The sequence below is a fragment of the Trachemys scripta genome, chromosome 9 (genome assembly GCF_013100865.1).
Source record: "Trachemys scripta elegans isolate TJP31775 chromosome 9, CAS_Tse_1.0, whole genome shotgun sequence".
NCBI classification, from domain to species: domain Eukaryota; kingdom Metazoa; phylum Chordata; order Testudines; family Emydidae; genus Trachemys; species Trachemys scripta.
This window is the reverse complement of record NC_048306.1, coordinates 64,561,204-64,577,317: the sequence shown is the minus strand read 5'-3', so window position 1 is coordinate 64,577,317 and position 16,114 is coordinate 64,561,204. Positions and strand designations below refer to the sequence as shown.

At 38.2% G+C, this 16,114-nt stretch overlaps 1 long non-coding RNA gene across 1 annotated transcript; it reads left to right on the top strand.

Annotated features, from left to right (window-relative positions):
* The first annotated feature begins 6,341 nt into the window (after nucleotides 1–6,341).
* On the top strand, nucleotides 6,342–15,011 carry LOC117883300. Its single transcript, XR_004647229.1, has 2 exons — nucleotides 6,342–6,527; nucleotides 14,829–15,011. It is a non-coding gene; the product is annotated as an uncharacterized LOC117883300 (long non-coding RNA).
* The last annotated feature ends 1,103 nt before the right edge of the window (nucleotides 15,012–16,114 follow it).

Below are 16,114 nucleotides of genomic sequence, written 5' to 3'. Positions count from 1 at the left end.
TAAATCGCTGACTGTCATAGCTATTCAGTGATTATTCTTATTTCAATCTGTCTAATTATTACTATTTGATCAACCATAAAATGAAGATGTGTACATTTCTTTTCATAAATTCATTGAGCCCAAGGCTAGAAGGGACCATTGCAATCATCTAGTCTGGCCTCCTGTATAACGAAGGCCATAGAGCTTCCCCGAAATAATTCCTTGATCTTATCTTTTAAAAAAAAATCTTGATTTAAAAATTGTCAGTGATGGAGAATCCACCGTGACTCTTGGTAAGTTGTTCCAATGGTTAATTACTCTTTCTCTTAAAAATGTATGCCTTATTTCCAGTCTGATGCTGTCTAGCTTCAACTTCCAGCCATTGGATCATGCTATATTATCTTTCTTTCTTCAAGATGTTTTTCCGGGATTAAATTTACAGATGTTGGTATACATTTTTGATTTCTATGATTTTTTTCACTAAGGTTTTGTCTTTTGTTAAGATTAAATGCCATAATTAATACAAAATGGTAAAATAAAATTGAAAAAAAAGAGTAACAATCAGACTTTACTATACTGTATTTCTGCTGCGTGTTTTAATAACTATCTTCTTTTGCAAAAGAGCTCAGTGTATATCAAGAACTAGGTTGACTCATTTTAAGTGACTGGATAATGACGTCACTTAGCCTGGTTGCCCGTAACTGTGGAAAGAAAAATTGAAGATAGTTTAAGGAGTGCAGCATTTTTGCACATTAAGAGGTTAGATAGTAGATGCCAGTGTTCAGAGTATTGAAATCTGTAACGATGTCTCTGACGACCATTATGAGTATCATTTTGGCACATGTATGGCACCAGCTGAGCTCTCAGACAGAAGAGGTCTGTAAAAAGATAAACGTGGAAGTATTTATAGTACAAGAAGAATCCAAGGGCTTGACTTAGTCCTGATGCAGATTAGGGATTCATCCTGGCAGGCTTGGGTACTGCCATAGTAACCATTCCAGGATCTCTAAGGGGTAGCTTTAAAGTATAGTCAGGGTTCCATGATAGTATTACCATGGGAAGCTGCCCAGTTCATATGCTGAATTTGTTACTGTCATTGGGTTAAATGTACCTGATTCATTAGCTGAAGTAATAGAGACTGATACATTTGGATTCAGTCCCCCAAATGACCCATCCAATTACTCATTACACTTGCCTCAATGTGAAATTGCCTTCTGCTAGACCGTAACAGGAGGTGTGTGGCCTGGGTTCTTTTGGTTTCTGCTACAGAAACCCAATAATAAATTCAGCTGGGAGAGTTTCTACTCAGGATATTTTGCATATTATTATAAATCTGGTCCAGAACTTCCAGGAGGACATGCTCATACAGTTGCTAGTGAAGATAACTTAAATCAATACTTATCAGATGCATAGTTCAGGGATGCAGATTTCATGACCAAAAATTTATCTAAATTAGCTCAATAAACCAAATTTATTAGTCCAGCCTAAACATATGGAGGTGCCTGTAGTGACTCCATTGTTAAATCCTGTTTAAAGTATATGATGAAGGCAAAAAATATTTAAAAATTCTAATGTATTTCAAACAATAAAATTATTATAATTTGTGGCTATAAATCCTAAACTTCCTTAATCATAATCATATGTTTATTGTATAACATCACTACAAGGCAGATTTAGGTTGTTCGAGTTTCTCAACTGTGCACTTCCATACCTCAATATGTTTGGCTTTATTTGAGGTATAATCTTAACTATGAATTTTCTGGGTATGTAATCTTTGGTTTTGGAGTAATTACAAAATCCCTGTAATATTTTTTTTTACCCTTAAGTAACTGATAAGTACTCTCAATCTTAACTCCATTTTAAGTTAGTTTTGTGTCTTGCTAATAAACAGATTGTGCATTCTAATTTGCAGTATGTTTGGAGGAGTTCCTCAGAATTCATACTTTTGAGATTCTCCAATAGAAGATGTTATAGAAAAAGCAAAGGATTTTTATTATTATTATTAGAAATGGTTTGCTTACATATATACCAGATATTTGCAGTGAATAAACTGCATTTATTGTGCATACATGACCAACTCATTTCTCTACTTTTTCTCCAATCCATCTCCCCCAGAATGACATCTAACATTCCAAACTACGGAAAAGCTTCAAACAACCATAATTAAATAATCATTAAAAAAACCAGCCTCCCCCTTTCCAAATATGGAGTTTCTCCCCTAGTTGGGTGAGGCTTGGGACAGGAAATATTTAGCTTTTGATCAATGAAATGCTTGAGGTCTGATACTTCATGACTCATCAGATTTAGAAACAGGAGCTTTATACAATTTGAAAGCCACGTATACTTTAATTTTCCACATATACTTTCCTCTCTAGACCCATACTGTGGATTGCAAAATTTTAAAGCAGGACATAATTATATATGTAAAAGTTATTTTAAATACTGTCTACACCATTCTAATAAAATTTAATGGGTATATCTTATCCTTCCCTTCAAAGCTAGCATTATTGGACTTACAATACCAAATCAGCCAGGATTTACAGATGAGGGATACAAAGAATAGTAATTTTTTAAAAAAGTTAATTTTCTAAAAGTTTCTCTCTAAAATTAATACCCTATATATTATACATAAAGGTTTTGTTGATTGTTGTTTGGAAGGGCCTGCACAACTGACTCATGGTTTCAGCAGCCATGAGAAATACAGCCAAAAGCCATGATTATAAAAATCATTTATACTGTACCACACAATCAGATATTCCCTGGGTGTATATGCACCCGTATGCATGGATGTATATAGGTACCCCAACTTAGAAATAGCTTACAGACAGCTTATATTTTGTAACAATCTAGAATTTCAATATAGACAAACTTAACTAAAGGCATCACTAGCAGCTCTGTCTATAATGAATGAATGATTAGATATTTATAAATAATATTAATGAAGACAAGTTTATTGGGATAAGTTGTGGTAGCTAATTTTTTCCCTAGTGAGACTTAATGACTATGGATTGAACTGACCCTGCTGGAAAGTGAAGAACGGCATGAACTTTGGTTATTTCCTACCTCAGTTAAAATATGCAAAAGCAGTCAGTTCATGACAAAATGTATAAAAACTCTGTTTCGAAGAGCTTTGCCTTAAACTGTAAATGTTTCACACACTTCTATTTATTATTATCCCCATTTAGCTAACAGAGAAATTGAAAATTTAAGAGGTTAAGAAATGTACCCAATTTCACACAGAAAAAGGCAGTGGCATTTTCAGGAATGGAACATTGGGCATTCAGATACCATGGTAATGAGGCCAATGTATGAACCTGAACAGAATAAAATAAACCTTGTTCTTTAACCACTCAACCACAGTGCCTCTTATAAATATTTTGATAACCAGTAATAAAAGGAGGAACTGCCTGAAAGTTTAATGAGGTATAGTACAAAATATATTTTGGAAAATTCGTGTTGGTTTGGCAGACACCCTTTACATCTGCCTACTGTGCCTTAAAGCCCCTTTTATTTCTGAGCAGTGTTACAGTGGGTCCCAGAGGCACCAATCAAGACCAGGAGTCTGCGATGCTAGGTGCTGTGCAAACGCAAAGGAAAAGACAGCGTGGGCCCTGAAGAGCTGGCACTGCACTCTCCTTTGAAACAACAGAACCTTTGGATATCACAACCAAAAGGAACAGGGAGTTAGGACGAGGGAAACAATAATGAGAACATTTGCTTATACAAGCCAGCTCTGTGGGCAACTAGATGCTTTGGAGCTGGTTAACTGTTATTACAAATAAATGATGTTCTAAATAAATAAGGAAGCTAAATCTGGAGGGTCTCCGATGCCCACTAACGTAGCAGGTGAGGCTTGGCAATTTCCTGCAGACGATTCCCAGTTGTAGTGCTGAGGGGTGGGGGTTGAAGGCCAGGGGCTTTTGTGGACTAGGTCGGGGAAGGAAGGTGTCCCATGCCGAAGGGGGAGCGCGTTCACAAGCAGCTCGCTCTCGAGACGTGGCAAGAGCAAGTCTACAGAGTCATCGCTCCCCGGACTCCTGCCGGCTTCCCTTCCCGGGCTGACGCTAGGACCCTGGGGGAGCGTCTGGGGCTGAGCAGCAGCTCTCAGCTCTGCCGTGGCTGGCGAGGTGAGGCTGGGGGCTTGGGGCTGAGCCGGGGGCTTGGCTGGCCGGGCAGCGGCTCACGCCGCGTGTGCAGCACCCCGCTCCCGGGGAGCCGCCCCTCTCGGGGCCCCGCACTCCCACTCGCCGGTGTGGGGAGGGCGCCGCGCTGCAAGTGGCGCGGGACGGGGGGCGCCCCGGTGCCAAGTGAAGTTGGCTCGTGTGGACGGAACGGCGCGCTGAGATCACCGGCGGCAGGCTGCCCGGTAAGTAACCCCGGGGGCTGAGGGGCTGCCCGGCTCTCGGTACAATCTGTTGCTGTTTTAAATAGTCGTCGTCTCCGTTTAACGAAACCCTGCTGGAAATGTGCTATGCCAAGGCTTCCCCTCTATGTATGGACACCACCACGCCCCACTCCTCCCAGCTGTGGGGAGCCGGGGCCAGATGCATCTCTGGTGTGTCACAACTCCGCTGAAGTATGCTGCACCAGGGTGGATTGAGTTCCCGCGCCCCCCAGGTGAAGAGGAGGAGGGAGCTGGAGACGCAGGAAAGGGCCAGTGGTTAAAGGGGTCATTCCACCCACTGGCAATCACAGCAGCCTGGGGGGCTCAGGCACGACAATCCGGGAGCCCCCAGTGATGTTGGGTGAGGCGGTAGCTTGTTCCCTGCAGCGCGGCCGGGATGTGGTGAGGGTAACATGGGCAGCCTGCTGCACCTTCCCGCTCATTGCACAGCACTGACTGTTCCTGACACGTTGCCTTGGGTCAGAAGCTGCATCCGAGGGTTTCTTTTCTTTCCCTTTCAGTGTATATGTCGAGTCATGTTATGGAATTTGAGGGAAAATAGCCCATTCTCTCTGCAGGTTTTTAGGTAGTTATGAGGGGGAAAGAAAAGCTCAAAAAACATTAACATGAAGCATGATGATCTCTGTTTTTAAGTGAAGGCAGCCTTGCAGTTTTAACACATTGTGTTTCAATACTATGTAAATAATAATGTCTCCAAAGGAAATTACCACACCAATAGTACACATTTACTCGGACTTTCCCGGTCGTTCTTGCTAGGATACAGTGGTCAGTGTGACTCTTGACTTTTTAAAACAAGAGGATTCCTAGAAGGAAAATGTTTCCATGCTGCTATCAGGTACTTTAATGTAGGAACTATAGGGACTTTAAATTCCGCCCTGGGAAAAGGTGGATGATGGTAATCGCAAGAGATTTGAGGGGGTGGGAGAGGAATGAAATAATTTTCCTCAACTGTTCTAAGCCATTATTTGAATCAGAAACTTTGGTTTCTACTCTGGTATGTTATTGACATGAAGAGGCATAATTAGAAAAGGGTAGGTAACAACTCAGGATCCTTGGACTGAGGTTCAATTAATGTAACTGACCATAAAGAAATTGCTCTAGTTTACTCCAATATAAGTAATATTTGGATACTTTGGATACTTACTCAAGAATTTGTGGTAGTATGTTGCATCTTAAGCTGTACAATCCAAGGGGAATCAACTACCTATAAAATATGTTAAACTAGTCAATGGGCATATACTGGGAAATTGCCAAATATTTTTATAAAATGTATGTATTTTTCTACTGTTTATTTCTAAGACAGGACTCTTGATTTCTCTTCAGAGCAGTATGGCCTAGTGGACAGAGCACTGGACTGGGACTGAGGAGACTTGACACTGGTCTGCTGGGAGACCTTGGGCAAGTCACTCCAGTTCTCTGAACATCAGTTTCCTTATCTATAAAATAGGATAATGATACTGACTTCCTTTGTAAGGTGCTTTGAGATCTACTGATGAAAAATGCTAGATCAGAGCTTGGTATGATGATGATGATTAATTAGCTTACATTTTTCTTTATACCACTTAGTTGCTAAAGGAAATATTTTATTTTCTGTTTTCTGAATGAAAATGAATAAGCAAGGTATCTCATACCAAAATATGTTTATACAACATCGTTGATTATGTTAGCACAGCTCTGGGAATAGTATGAAGCCAGGTCTTTACTGAAGCGGTGCACTGGTGCTGCGTTTTAAGTGTAGACCTGCCCTTATTAGTTGCTGCAGAGTAAGCACCACAAACAGATATTGTAGGTCCCACAAGCACTATGGCAACATGAGGAATTTTTCAACAGTGGATTATTAGTTTCCTTCTCTCCCACTAGGAAAAAATCTAGAGATTTAATAACGTTCAGAAAACTTACCAGTCATGTTTTAAGTTAAATCAAAATTTGGGGCTAAAACTTTTGACAGGGCTCATTAACTTGGATCTTAATTGTACTCTTTCCACAGATGATTTCCCCCTCCAGTTGTTACATTCCACATGTTATGTAACAGTGTCTACTGTATCCAAAGCAGCCATGAGGGTCACTAATTCTATGTCTTGATGCTAATCAAGACTGAAAATGGTAGGACCAAACCACTAAAGTGACATGTAAGCTCTCTGTAGTAAGTACAGAATTGCCTAAGGAAATACTGAATGCTGAACTGAGTTGTTTAAATGATGCTAATCAGGAAGTTGTGTGCTACTGTTTCATAATATCACAGGTGACGTGTTTACAGTAACAGTAGTTAAAGCCAGTGGTCAGCAATAACTGCTATACCTAGTAATATGTGTCTGCTTAATATTAAAGCACATGTCAAAATAATACTCTCTCTCTTTTCTCCATAGTCAGTAAGAAGAAAACTAAAAGTACCAAAGGGGCATGTTGTGGTTGTGATGTTTTTGTTGATTTGTTTAAACTCATTTTACAATTTAATTCATAAAGTGTTCTCGTCCAGCACCTCTTCCACCTTGATACACTCATTAAAACAGTCAATGAAAGCATCATAAAGACGGAAGAATAAAATATTTTAAAAAACCAAAATGGCATTATTAAAAAGGTGTGGAGAATTACACACAGTGACAAATAGGGATCAAGGCAAAAATGTCACTGTAAAAACAGAGGGTTCACCCTCTGCTTCACTATGTGGATTATTCCCCATCCCCAGAGAAGATTCAGGCTCATACTCCAGTTGATCTCTGAGATCCATGGAAATCTTGGTGGATCTACCAAAGGCAAGGAGCATCTTTTGAAATCCCCTGCCTCATCACAGCTGCCTGTGGATGGCAATGCTGTCCTTGACTCTGCTCTCTGGAAGAATTTCCATGGTGCAAAGGAGCAAGTCCCACATAATTTCTGACTATATCATCCTTTGTAATCCTCTGTAGGAAAGTATCCATAGATGTCATTGCAGTCGCTGGTTAGCAGTAATATCAGAAATCCTAAAGGATTATGCCTTTGTAGAAAGGATTTCTTATCGCTTCTGTCAATTATTATGTTAAAAACTCTATCTCTTTTTTGAAAAAAAAAAGATTCAGTTTCATTCTTATTTATCATTCAGTATGAGCAAGGATGAGAGTCATTTACATTCTTCATAATGTAATGAGTTTTTCTTAAAATAATGTCTTACCTGAAGGCTTGTGTATACTGTAACATTGGCACAAAGGTGTTACTGCTTTTAGGTTTCAGCTTCAAATAGGAAGTGCCACTGAAGAATTTGCTGGTTAATTGTATGCATACATCTGCATATGAGACGGAGAAGTTAATGTCATCAGGTCCTTGCATAATTCTGAAAAGACTTTGGAAGCTAGGGCCTTTCAGGGTGGAATTTTCAAAAATGCCCTCTGCATTAGCTTAACTGCTCAATGGCTGTCATCCTGCACCATTAAAGAAAATGGGAGTTTGCCATTGACTTCAGTGAGTGTAGGATCAAGCTCTATGTGAGCAGAGTTAGGCCACACTTAATGCGTGCTTAATGTGGATTAACATATAATATATACATAGTGTTTAGCATATTTAGATCAAACTTTGCTCAAGGATTGTTTGCTGAAAGAGGTCTTGTATACAGTAGTTAGGCAATCAGGCAGGAATCAGGATTTACTGAAGTTTAGTTATTTTACAATGTTTCCACTTGCGGAGTTTTGTTATTGTACAATATATGATAAATTGTACAATGTACGATAAATAAAAGAACAGTGCTGTCTCCCCCTATTATTTTCTAGCTCTGTTTATCAATATCAGGTTCAAATTCTTCACTCTGGCTTCAATCACTTTCAAAAGGCAGATAAAGAGTTCAATACAACAAAGAAGTGTTTCTTTCAGATCACAAATTCTGGACCACTATTTGGGAAAATTTACTGTTTCTAAAAGCATTTGTACTGGTTCATCAAAGTTTCTATCTTTGGTAGGTTGTGTAAAATCAGACCTTAAAAATCATGTGATTCTGATTACTTGCTTCTTCTCTCACTTCAGTTCTGACGTGTACTTAGCAGACAATACTTGTTAATTGGTAATGATAGAAATAAATATTTTAAATCATTTAAATGAAGGGAATTTCAGCTATCCCATTATAATAATGCATTTATTTCTAGATCTGAGTGTACATGAATTATCAGCAGTTAAAAAGTCAGTAGTGCATCTGTCTCTCTGTCTTTTTGGAACTTGTTCAGCATCAGATAAAGGAAGTCCCAGATATTAGACCAGTGTAACTTTTTAGTCTTCTGTGAATAGGTTTCATATGTGATATCTTGATGCCTGTTGCAGATACTGAAATTGGTGAGAAAAGTTTGGTAATAAATGCTTTTTTTTTTTTTTTTTTTTGTAGTTCAGGTTCCAGGGATTAAAATCTCATTGAATCCTTGGTTGGGGCTGGGATTTTACCCCTCCAAAAATTCCATTCTTGCTGACTGGTTTTTCATAATCCATGTCTCATCCAGCCATCAGGAAGTTTAGACTTGAAATTAGACAAAGGTTTCTAACCATCAGAGGAGTGAAGTGCTGCAATAGCCTTCCAAGAGGAGCAGTGGAGGCAAAAGGCATATCTGGCTTCAAGACTAAGTTTGATAAATTTATGGAAGGGATGGTATGATGGGATAGCCTAATTTTGGCAATTAATTCATCTTTGACTATTAGCGGTAAATATGCCCAATGGCCTTTGATGGGACACTAGATGGGGTGGGATCTGAGTTACTACAGAGAATTGTTTCCTGGGTGTATGGCTGGTGAGTCTTGTCCACATGCTCAGGGTTTAGCTGATCGCCATATTTGGGGTCGGGAAGGTATTTTCCTACAGGGCAGATTGGCAGAGGCCCTGGGGGGTTTTCTTTGGAAAAAGTGTATAAGTGGCAAACAACTTGTATTATTGTTTTTTGGATTTAATCCTTTTGCACTGGGTAGATCAGGAGCTCCTGAATTAGTGCACTGTACACTAGTGTTAAGACCTTGTGCTAGGAAATTTAGACTCCAAGTGTAATTTTAAATTAGATCCTTAATATTTGAGCACAATTTTTCTGTGTCTTCATATAAAGTATGCCATGTATATGTGAGGTTCCATTTGTCTGCTGGAGTTTGAGGGCTCTTTCAGAGCTGTTAATATGCATTCACCATAGAGATTATAATACTTTAAATTACATTTTAGAGCTCCTGACACAGATTGTATATTTCTATGACATATAGTCCTTGTGTACTAGGCATTTACTTAACATGTAGCTTAGATGTTTGTTTAGTTTTTAAATGACAAAAACAATGAGCCTGATTCTCCATTCAGTCATAACAGTTTTATACTGATTTAATGTCATTTACTTCAGTGAAGTTGCTCCTGATTTCTATTACTCTGGGAAGAGAATTCGGCCCAGTGGGTCTACATTATGGACCATTGGCCAGATTTTGCTATAATATACGCAAAGGTAAATCCAGAGTCACTACACTGACATAAGTGAATTGATTCTGGATTTACACATGTGTAGGTATCTGAGAGCATCATTTGGCCCTAGCACTACAAATTTCAATTAAATATTCCTTTAAAAAAATCAGGAACTTTTCAAAAGTATTTCAAAAAATTAAACTTTAAAATAGGTAAATTTTTAATTTCCTTTTTTTGACTTCTAATTTTCAAGCTTTGTTGTTTCATTTGGCTATTGTGCCAAGCTCCAACAAAGAACAAACACTATAGTAGGCATTTTTCAAAAACGCTTGTTCCAATGTACTTTAGCAGCTGTTTAGTGTTAATTGTACATTTTTGTTTTTTGGTATGTTCTGTTATAGGGATCTTAAACCAATAGGTGCAATGTCTTGGTAGGAATCTTTTATTTTCTATTTATAAATTGGTCTTTTAAAACATGGTAAGAAATGGGTCTGATCACAGAACACTACTGAAAAAGCACCTTTATAGTCTGCAAATACATTTGAAACATCTGGGGTGAAAAATGAGCACAGAACTTATCAATTATGTGCCAAAGGTGCTTCCTTGTTACCCTGAAAGGAGGCTTACTTGTTGAGTCTGCATACTTTCAATTTTGAGATAAAGGTCTGAAGCCATTTCATTCGTCTGTTGTTTATTTGTATTTCAACAATACTCTTGAGTTTCTGAAAGGTCAGTAGCCCTACTATGAGCCAACTGTGCCTTGTTGCATATTGCTCTGTGGGAAGCATGCAAACTTCTTCTGATGCTTATAATCACTACTTATCTTGATAACTGGAAGCGAAAGTGAATCTTAGCTAGCAAAGGGGTTGTGAAGAAGATACAGGAGATCAAAGCCTGCAGAAGGAGAGATGATAACACACAATCTTGAGTAGAGTGCTTAATCCATATCCTCTATTAATCCTTTGTAGGCGGGGGAAAATATCCATCATGGAAATACACCCCTGACTTCTGACAAGTGGAAAGAACTTCTCAAGGATGTAGTTAATTTAGCGTAGAGTGGTCTCTTGTGCATAATTGCTTCTCCTGAAGCTAACTACTCTCTCTGGATCAGCAGCAGTGCTCCTTAAATCCTTAGCAAAATGGAGATTATTTGAATTTGGTATAAATTGCACTTGTAAAACAAACTCCCTGCTGATTGGAAAGTGGTGCTGAGATTGAATTAATGAGAATTTTTCTGTCAGTTACTTAATGTGACTGTTTAATAACCCCCTTTCTTGTCAGCCCTGATCTACCAATGTGGTTCAAATTTGATATAATTTGATAATGGGCTAATTCTTATATGATGAATACCACATGGGAAGTTCAGTTGCACCAGCGTGCCTGCACATTCACTCTAGGATGACACTGGGCCTGACTCGCAGCTCACTTAGGCACATGAGGTGAATTTGGTGTAACTCTATGGAAGTCATTGGAGCTAATGTTAATGTAAAACCAATATAAGAGAGAGAGCAGAGTGATGTCCATTGTGTTGTGAAGCACACTTTAGTCCCATGCTGCAGTACAGGTTGCTGTGCTACAGAGATAAGATACCCCTTCCAGCATCTGTCACATGTTGATATCCTGCTCTTCATCTGCTGAGGTCTCCCTCTCTGCCATGTGGCCTTTTCCTCTCGACGCATCGTCAGGTTGATTTCACAGTCGCTTTGCTTATAGGCAGTGCTATGAGTGCCTAGTCTCTAGGCTGCTCCGGCAGCTCGTCATCATCCTCAGAAGACTGTTAATCTAGTCTGAGCCGGTATCTCTGCTTCTCTTCATTTTCCCTGTCTCAGGGGTGAGCACTGAGTGTGGTAGTGCATGGGGGGCAGAAAAGAAGCTATATTTCTGTTTTGTGCAGGAGGAAAGATACCTTCACAATACTACTAATATCACATGATGTTACTTTTCAGTTTGTTGGGTCCTCAACAGAATGAATTAGGGTCAGATAAACCAATTGTAACTAAAATGCTGTATATTTGCCATTTAGTCAGTGAAAAGTGCTTCTTAACTTGTGTATATTTATACTGCTGGTCTGAGCAAAATAAATAAACTTTTCTGTTACATTTTCTAATGTGATAGGAGTAAGGTCTTAACTAGGTTCAAGTAGAGTCTATTTATGGTGTCATTTGTTACCCATCTTATCTCTTCCTTTTAACAGATTAGTGTGTTTAAGGGTTTTTTTTTAAGTAACAATCACCACTTGCAAATTACTTTATGGGTAGTGGTAATTTAATTCTCCAATCTTTTAAGACTACTATATTGATCAGCTATAACATTAAAGTAATGTGTTGAAAATTGTTTGGCTAATCTGCATTGATTCAAATTTTCCATGGGTCCCAGACAAATGAATCTTAAATGACCTTTTGGTATTAATTTGTAAAACATAGTTTGTGTAGGTTTCCAATTGAACAATATTTCTGGAACATTCATTACACTGTATTCAGAAGTATTATATATTTCAAGTAAAAATAGCCCCTTTGAAAACACACACATCCTGTAGAAGTAGTGTCCAAAGCTAACTAGAACAAAAATGAACTGGCTCTAAAAGGTTCCCCTCCTCTCTCCTTGTGCTTTCTTTTGCTCTTTATAAAAATCTAAGGATTCTTTTCATTTCTCTCTCCCCTTTTCCACACCTTTCCTACAGCTATTTTTTAAAAGGACGCCATTTATTATTCTTGTTATACTCGGTATCAGACTTTCTACTGCCTAGCGTGGCATGGCCAGTGTTTATGGCTTTTACCCTCTTATTGCATAAAAATATCACAAGCATATTCATGTTTTCTTTGAGGACAATTCAATCTTTCTCCTGTGAGAGGGTCCACAGGACATGAGCCATTAGGCTATTATCTGGGAATGCAGGCAACATGATTTAACTGATCAAAAACACAGTTTGTGGAGAATGGGTTTAACACCAGGGGGCAGAGGTCCTTTCTACAGCAATTATGCAAATCATCCTTATCCAAAATGCCAGATTAATTCAATTACAGTTTGGATGATGTTTACTCTTTTCTGATAATGTAAATTAAACATGTATCTTGAACTACCATTACTATTGACTGTTGTTCCTGGATAGCTTCAAAGGGGGTTTCCTCCCCTGTCACTGAAACAGGTGTGAGACTTTATTTAGTTGTTCTTTTCAGTGAGTGTGAGGATGTGACTCAGTAGAGCTAGCATAAGGAAACTGGGTGGATTAGAAACACTCATCATCGAGAAATCCCACCTATTCTATTTTGTCTTTTCTTGTATGCAGCCAAGTTCTGAAATAGGCACAAACCTTGAATGAGAAATTACATATATGGGTTAAACATCCTTTCTGGTTTTCATGCTTATATGTCATCCTCTAATCTCAAGTATCTTGCTGTAAATAATAATGAGAAAAAAATTAGTTCCACCCTTCCTGGTGACCATTAGGAAATGTTGGTTTTCAGATGCTTTCTGTACAGAACTTAGGTGCAAAAACCTGTTGGAGAGGAGAATACTAGCTATTTGTGGTTGTTAATAATTGGTATCTGCTATTTTTGCATGTATAATTTGGTAACCACAAATAATTATGGCAGCAGTGAGTTGCATAGGTAACTTTCATTCTGGGTGTTGGGCTTTGCAAGCGACTGTTCTTTTAGTGTAGTTTTTAATGAAATATTTAGATAGTTATATTTACTACAGAAGTATTCAAAAACTTGTCATGCCTTTAATATCTTTTTTGCTCCATATTCAAGACCTGACTATTTAACCCTTACTAATGGTGAGTAATAGTTACACTGATTTCATGAGAGTAAGTGACACTCATTTCTCTTACTATTACTCCCCTTAAGGCCTTGATCCTCCCTGTGAATAGTCCAATTGATTTTGGTGGTATTATTCACACAGACCACTAACAGTGTGTCACTTTAAGCATATGTATAAATATTGCAGGATCAAGGTCTTAGTAGCATTTTACTCCACAAATAGACCTATGGAATTCAGTGGGGGTTATGTGTATAGTAAGATACTAAGCAATATGAGTAAGGTATGACAGTTTGGCCTACTGTGAGTAAGAGCTGCAGAAATGGGTCTCCAATCTGCACTCGCAGATGAAACAGATTTAAACATAAACTGGGAAATTTTCTGGGGGTCTCTGAAATAGAGCCAGTTGTGCAGTGGGATTACCTCCTAGTGAATTTGTACTATTATCGTGCATTTATTTACAGTAGCCTTAGTTAACTTATCATTCAAACAAAATTCAAAGTTAACTGAGAAAGAGAGAATGGAAAAAAATATTAGTGAAAATAAAACCTGCACTTTGGAAATTACATACCATGAAATATTAATAGATCTCCCTTACAGATGGTAAAATTTGACTGCATTATAGGGAATAAAAGTGGTTTTACTGCAAATTTTACAGCTCTATTTTTGCTGATTAACACTGGGCCCTTTTTATGATTTGTTGTGATCAGATGGTATTGCACTCCTGGGGGAAAATGCAAGTGTTTTTTTGTTTGTTTGTGTTTTACTGAAAGAGTATATGTCAGAATTGATGGGGACAGAAACACTGGTGTGTTGTGGCAGGAACCCTGCCTTTAGCACTGAGACACATCAGTAGTCATTTGAAGGTATAGTGGTTAGAAAAATACTGGTTTATTTGCTTTAGAGGTATGCTGTCATGACAAGCATTCACTAATTGCATTATCTGATTCTAACATATATATTTAAACTGGGCATCTTGTCCACAGTAGTAGCTCTGCTTGTCATCACTAACAGTTAAAAATAATCACTTTGCAGGGTGAAACAAGGATGGAAAAGAAAAAGAAACAAAATGGATAGATCATGTTCTGGTCCACTGTTATTGGCCTTATTTATTCCATTTGCCCCCCCTCATTGATGACTACATATTGTTCCTTTTAGTTTAAGCAAGGCATTACAAAGTATATTTTTTTTAAAAGAACCAAACATATTTTTGTGAGAGATGCGGTAGCGCAATACATATTTCATAGACCACACTTTGCACAGCTTTACCCTTTTTCATCAAACCCTTTCTTCTTAAATCCCAAGGGCCTGGTTGTCAGATGCAGCTCTACTGACTTCAGTTGGAGTGGTGTCCCAGCTCACCATATGAAAATGGAGTCCAAAATGCACATTCGGGGCCTCAAGCAGATTTCTGCCACGCTCTTCAGTCCCAGTGAAGTCAAATACAGTTATAATCCTGTAGCATAAATAAACTAAAAATGCTATGTATGTCTTTCTCTAAATCTTGTTGCATTTCTGTATCTTCATCCATCTGACTTGTTCAGTCCACCTTTCTACCATTTTCTCCTTTGCTATTTACTCTCTGCTCTTTTTCTTATCTCTTTTTGAAAAGCAGCTTTTCTTTGGATTGGCAGAGGAAATGTCATTCCCTTGACTGACTTATCCTTTTGAGATGCTTCCCATCCTTATTTCAAGATTGCATTTTTAAAAAAGGCAAATAAAACCTCTGAAATTGTCTTAATTTGGGCTGGGAAGTGTGCCCAATTTTTGATGCAAATAATACAAAGACCACTATTAAATAGGGGAATTAACCTTACCTGACTTCTTTTCTCTATTATTTGGCAGCTAAATTACAAGTTGTCACTGCATAAGCACATCCCCATGTCACTGGATTGAAATACAGAGGGAAACGTTGGCACCTGGTCTCCAGCAGAGCTCCTGACCTCTCATCACTGCTTCACAATACCATTTGGGTTTAGAAAAAAAGGGGCTGCTTGAAATTTAAAATCTCTCCTATTCTTGCCACTTTATCTCCAGTCTGAGATACAATGCATCATTTTAGCAATTCAGCTGGGAGAATAAGATAAATAATCAGATTTTCATATACCTTATATAGTTATTTAGTGATCTTTCTTTTCACAGGAGCGCCTATAATAATAAAATATTTACACCTGGATTTTCCAGTGTATCCATATTTTTAATTACTTAGTTTAATTCCCTTTAGAGTAATGAATCTATTGGTAATTTGCAGGTGGCTGGCGTTTTTAAATTGTGCTATTTCAGTCCTCAAGTATCAATCATCTCACAAGCAGCTCCCAGAGAGATCACTTTCAAAAAGTCTATAGACCAAATCAGGGAAGGAAATTGGGGATTCTTTCAACAGAGGGATAAATCATGTAAAACTGAAGGCTTTATAGGTAACATTTTCAAAAGTGCTTAAGTGATTCATGAAATCAATGTGATTTGGGTCTAAGTGCTGAAATTACTTTTTGAAAATGGGACTTAGGCTCCTATGTCATAGAATCATAGAATATTATGGTTGGAAGAGATCTCAGGAGGTCATCTAGTCCAATCCCCTGCTCGAAGCAGGA